Source organism: Henckelia pumila, chromosome 4 (genome assembly GCF_033568475.1).
Source record: "Henckelia pumila isolate YLH828 chromosome 4, ASM3356847v2, whole genome shotgun sequence".
Taxonomy (NCBI): Eukaryota; Viridiplantae; Streptophyta; class Magnoliopsida; order Lamiales; family Gesneriaceae; genus Henckelia; species Henckelia pumila.
This window is the reverse complement of record NC_133123.1, coordinates 220,929,449-220,935,114: the sequence shown is the minus strand read 5'-3', so window position 1 is coordinate 220,935,114 and position 5,666 is coordinate 220,929,449. Positions and strand designations below refer to the sequence as shown.

Genomic DNA, 5,666 nt, shown 5'->3' with positions numbered 1-5,666 from the left:
AGCCATCAGCGAAATACTAAGGTACTAGAGGAACAATGAGGAAGCATATAAGATTGGGTTACAAACTATTCGAGGTGTTTAATTTTATACTAAGTCCTTGAAATATGAATTCAGGTTGTATATATAATAAATTGGGAATTTTTGGATTTTTCAAACTTGCTGTCGAGTTGAGCTAGAGGTTGGAGATATGTCCTTAGGTGATATGTAAGAATTATTTGGTGCTTAGGGACAATCTAATTAAATAAACGGTTAATATCTCATGGTATGGTTTGGCTTCAAGAGTGAATATGGATTACTTAGTTGTTGCGTCTGAGATAGAGAAAGGTAGATAAATCTGTTAGGAGATTTTAACTGAGAATTTAACTTTCGGTAGAACCAATAATGCCAAAGAGACGAAAGTATGAATTGGTGGATGGATAATTGGGATCTGTTTAGTTGTCGTTTGGATTCTTTGTGTTATCGAATAATATCTTGGACCGAACAACATTTTATGGTTATTTTTTCTTATCAAGAATTAGATTAGATTTATTTATAGGAAGGGGTCAATCAATCTTAAGTTGAGGGGAGTCATTTGTTCCACTTGGAGGTTAATTGAACTAGAGCCGCTGCTTGAAAAAATTTTTAATCACCCTCAAAAGCGTTGTGAGCTGTAGTAACTAAGAAGGGGATAAACATAGTCCAGAACCATTAAGCAAGGCACTGCTAATATGTGGCGTAGGCCTTTGAAATTTTGAAATGGGTTATTAAGTCGTTCTTGAAGGTATCATTGTTCTGTAATACTATTGATTTGGGAATATAGGAAAATCAACTCGTTTTTGTCGGTCCTTATGTGACTGCTGAGGTAGAAGTATATAGTTCCTTTAGCCATCTTATATAGAAAAGTTTAGTGTTTAGTTGCTAAGTATTTTGAGAACTTGTGGATTTATTAAGAGTTCGAATTCTAGATTATATGTGTTAAGCTTAATTGATAAATAGACATTAAATGTGGTCTCGTGGTTAGAAAGCTTTTAATTAATGATTAAGTTCAACATAAATTATTTATTGGTTTTGCGGATTCTATTGCTTGGAGTTGGGACCGAGGTTTAAGGATATTGAACTAAGGAAAGTACCTGATATTTTCGGAGTTTAGATGCCGAATTAAAACTCTTGTAATCACATTGGAACAATGATTAGAAATTTCTCTTAGGATACCATCTCTTGGGAATAAACTGGAATTGTGAATATATGTTGAAATAAGAGTTAGTCAGATCCTTGATGAGTGCGCAGCGAAAGATAATTAGCGTCAAATCACGTGGGAACAAGGTAAGGAAATTTAGTGTTGTTTTGGTCTAAGGTATTCGAACCAACTTAGTAAGTCTTGAATTTCGAGGACGAAATTCCATTTAAGAGGGAAAGAATTGTAGCACCTAAAATCTAATCAACTAAATCGCATGCATTAAATTTAATAAATATTAGTATTATTATTATTTTTAGTTTAATTGATTTAAATTCATTATTTGCATTATGTGCTAATAAAATATTGAGTATTTATTCAAATGATTTTATTTTACTAACTATTTAATTAATGCTTTTATTTGTTTAAATTTATTTATTTAAATTATTTTATTACACTACTTATTTGATTTAAAGATTTTAAAGGTTTAAGACTTGTTTATTTAAAATGAATTTTATTGTCCAACTTATTTATCTTAAATAACTTAAGTTTAGCGGTTAGTTATGTTTAAATTATTTTAAATGTCTAGCTTATCTAATTAAAAGCTTTTAACTGTCCGAGTCGTTTTAAAGGCTTTTATTCTGGTCGTGTATTTATTTAAAATGATTTTTAAGCATACATTTAGATTGTTTTTTTATTATTTTAATTGTTGTGTTTGTTATTTAAATATTTTATTTATCGCTGTGACATCAAAAAATTTAAGTGTTTAAAATTAGCATTTTCAAACCCAGTAAATATAATTTAAGTATTTAGTTCTTGAATTTTCAAATTTAAGTATTATATCTATTTACATGCGCACTTAAAAATAATGTGTGGCTCGGCCCGTTAAAGAATTATCTCAGTCCATTAAGGGATTTTCCCCAGCTATCCCCTAGCCCACCTCTTCGGCGCATTAAAGGGATTCTCAGCCCAATATCTCAGGACCCTGTAAGATTTACCCCTTCTCCAACATCAGACGCGATCCCTCTCATTTCTTCCTCCCCATTTCTCACGCTCAAGGGATCGGCACCTTCTATCTCTCCTCCTTCTTCCTTCGGCCTCCGCAGCAGCTCCACTTCCCGGCGTAGTCTTCCTCTGAGCCTGCTATTCGAGCTGATTTCCGGCGCCTTGGTCTCTATCACAGCTCAACCGAGCTCTTCTTCCCATTTCTGTTTTTCTTAGTTTAAGGCAAGATTTATGGGTTTCCTTGGCCACCAAGTAGATTATTATGTGTGTGCTTGCTTTTCTTGTTTTCATTTCGAAATTTCTATGTTTATCCATGCTTGCCCGATTTTTCTAGCCATTTATGTGTTTGAACGAGTTTCTGCCCCTGTTGTAATTGGTCGTTCGAAGATTCCAGGTTTCATTTGCTGCGTCGTTTCTTGCTTACGATCGATATATATAATGTCTTATGGTGTTGGATGGGGTTGTATGGTGAGTCTCAAATTTTGAATCTTTTGCCCCCTGTTTCGTGTTTTATTCTATGTTGTGACTGGCCGTTCGAGGATTTCAGGCTCCTTTGGTGTGTTGTTTGTTCTTATGATTGATATATATAATGTTTCTTGTGTTGAGTGAGTGTTTATTTGTGAGTCTTGGTTATTGTTCCCTTTTTCCTCAACTTCGAAATTCTTCAGTGTGTTGGGCTTATGTGATTCGACTTTTGTGTGGTCTTGGATTGGTGATTTAGAGGCTACCATGGTTGAGATGTAGCTCATATGGTAGAACCTTGAGGGTGAGAGTTGGCTAGAAAATGTTGAGGTGAGGGGCTGTGGATTGGATGCCATAGGAATCTGGATTTCTAGGGGGGCTGGGGCAGGACTGTTTCGAGTAGGGAATTGGCTTGGGCCAGGGCTAAACGTGAGATGGTGTTTTGGCTTGTGAAGGGATCGGCCTTAGGGGTTATGGTTGAACAAGGAAGTAGTCTAGGTCCTGGATTAAAGGTTGTTAACATAGGATTTCAAGGTTTAGGGGCAAGGAAGGGGGATGAATAAGGATATGGGTGAGCAGATTTTTGGGCTAGCCGTGGGCTGTCCGGAAATGGTTGAGCAAGACAGGGTCATGCTCATGTTTTGGTTAAGGGCTCAGGTTTAGAAATAGCCTAGGATGCTAGGGAAATGTCATTTTAAGTGGAAACTAAGTCGGTTAAGTTTTGGTCGAGTTCTAGGCTATTGGAGGTTAAGGTGCTGGGATTTTAAGTGTTAAAGTGTTGCTGCCCGAAAACGTGATTGCCAAATAATTTTTGGATAGGAAATGTACCTCGAGGATGACTTATTAATGGAGTATAGTACTTGGGAGCCGTGTCTTTAAGCGGGAATCGTTTGGACTAAGGTTTGTATAAGTTGTAAGTTTTGCAAGTTGATTACTCGGGATATGTCCTATGTGCCTAGAAATAAAGTCCATATTCTTAGCTATGGTTTGCCACCTAAGTCACCATCCATGTCAACGATCTTACTTCATTTGTTTGAGAATCGAGTAAATATCATTTTCTTGAATTCAGTCTAAGCCTTCGAGTCGAGTCAAGTCAAGAAAGAAAATATTTTGAACAAGGAAAGTTGATTGTTCCAAGATGGGCAATGTCGGTTGGGGGATGCCTCAACTCACTTGCCAAACGACGGGTAGTGTGCGGCCGGGAGACATCCCGAAATCCCTACCAAAACGACGGGTAGTGTGCGGCCGGGAGAAATCTCGGAATCCCTACCAAATCAGTTATAAGGGGCAATGTCGTATCGGGAGAAATCTCGGCGTCTTGCCGACATAGTATACTGCAGTCATTGATCGATCAAAATAGAGGGTTACAATCAATGATCTAAGTTTATCAGTTTATTAGTTTACAGTTCAGTTTATCAGTTACATTTTATCAGTTCATCAGTTTATCAGTTTAAAGTTCAGTTTATCAGTTACAGTTTATCAGTTCATCAGTTTATAAGTTTATCAGTTTACAGTTCAGCTTATCAGTTTACAGTTCAGTTTATCAGTTACAGCTTATCAGTTTACGGTGCAGTGTTTTCGTTCTCCGTTTAGTCTTATCAGTCCTCATGTTCAGTCTTGCTATGCTCTTTTCAGTTCGAGTTTAATTTCAGTCAGTTAGACTCAGCTATGCATGCTATGTCTTCAAGTACCCCTTTTTGCTAGTGATTCAATTAAGAAAAATAATCTATTTTCAGAATATGATATTTTTAATTGTGTGTGCGTGTATATTTATTACTCATTATTTCATCTCATATTCTTGTTGAGTCTTTAGGCTCACTACATCTTCTTGGTGCAGGTGATGATGTTTACCTAGGGACAGAGGGGTAGGATCACCAGGGCTGACAGCACCCGGCGGAGCACGACCCATGACCATTTCCTTCCATTTACTTTTTAGTACTATGTTGCCTGTAATAAAGAATTGTTTACGTTTATTTACCTTCTAGTTGTTTTAGCAGGATGTGATCCCCTGCTTAGTTACTAGACATGTAAACTCTTTATCCGCTTTTCTTCCCTTGTTGTTGGGACTATACCCAAACAGTTTCTCATGATTATCGTGTTATGTTTCGTACCTTCTTAGAGTCTTTCTTTTATTTTGAAATGATGAGTTGAGACAGATGGATTTGACTATAAGAAGATAGATCATGCCGAAATTTTTTGAAAAATTTTCTTTAAATAATTATAATATTATTAATAATATCCCGAAATTTTCCTTTTCTCATTTATTTAATTAAAAATAGAGGTTAGGGTCGTTTCAAAATATATAATGAAAATTATGGAAATTGATTTTTATCAATTATAATTCTTTCTAGAATTATGACAAAGCTTTGTTTTGTGTATCAAATCAAATTTATCAAAGTTCATAGCTTTGTGGCGTTTGTCAATTGATTATCTTTGTGGATTGTCATAAATGAGTTTTTTGAAGGTTCCGTTGTGATTAATTGTTTATCTCGTGATTATTTTTTGCTAGTTTTGTTGTAAACTAGAGGTGGATATCCAAGCTTACTTTTTTCAAAAGATTGGGACAACATTATTGAATCTTTTTGTTATTGAATTGAGGGTACGATTCGTTTATAATCGTGTTTGCTTTTCATGGCATCAAAGATTCACATCAACGATCCCTTCATCTCATATATCCTGATCGAATCTGCAATCATTGGTTCATCGAGGATTTCATGTGATGTTCGATAACGATGTGATGTATCTTTGAGAATACACAGTTGCATCACATGTGCAACTAGGGAACCACTTTATCCTAATGCACATTTCATACTCTGCTCAGAGATTTCATGCACTATTATCTCATAAGATCACATAGGATATCCACACCCGTAGGTGAGCGGTGAATTCCCGTCTACAATGCACTGGCTCCTACATGTGTCTCAACTGTATCCAATCACGCCACCTGATGACTCTCTGGGACTCGGTAAACAAGTCAAAGCATAATCCTAGCATGTAGAGCCTCAGTGTTGTCTCGAGTCTTAAGGACTAATGGTGTACAGCCATA

The 5,666-nt window shown here is 36.1% G+C and overlaps 1 long non-coding RNA gene across 1 annotated transcript; it reads left to right on the top strand.

The window, feature by feature from the left end:
• The first annotated feature begins 2,146 nt into the window (after positions 1-2,146).
• On the top strand, positions 2,147-4,733 carry LOC140866425 (uncharacterized). Its single transcript, XR_012144884.1, has 2 exons — positions 2,147-2,380; positions 4,458-4,733. It is a non-coding gene; the product is annotated as an uncharacterized lncRNA (long non-coding RNA).
• Positions 4,734-5,666: the final 933 nt, after the last annotated feature.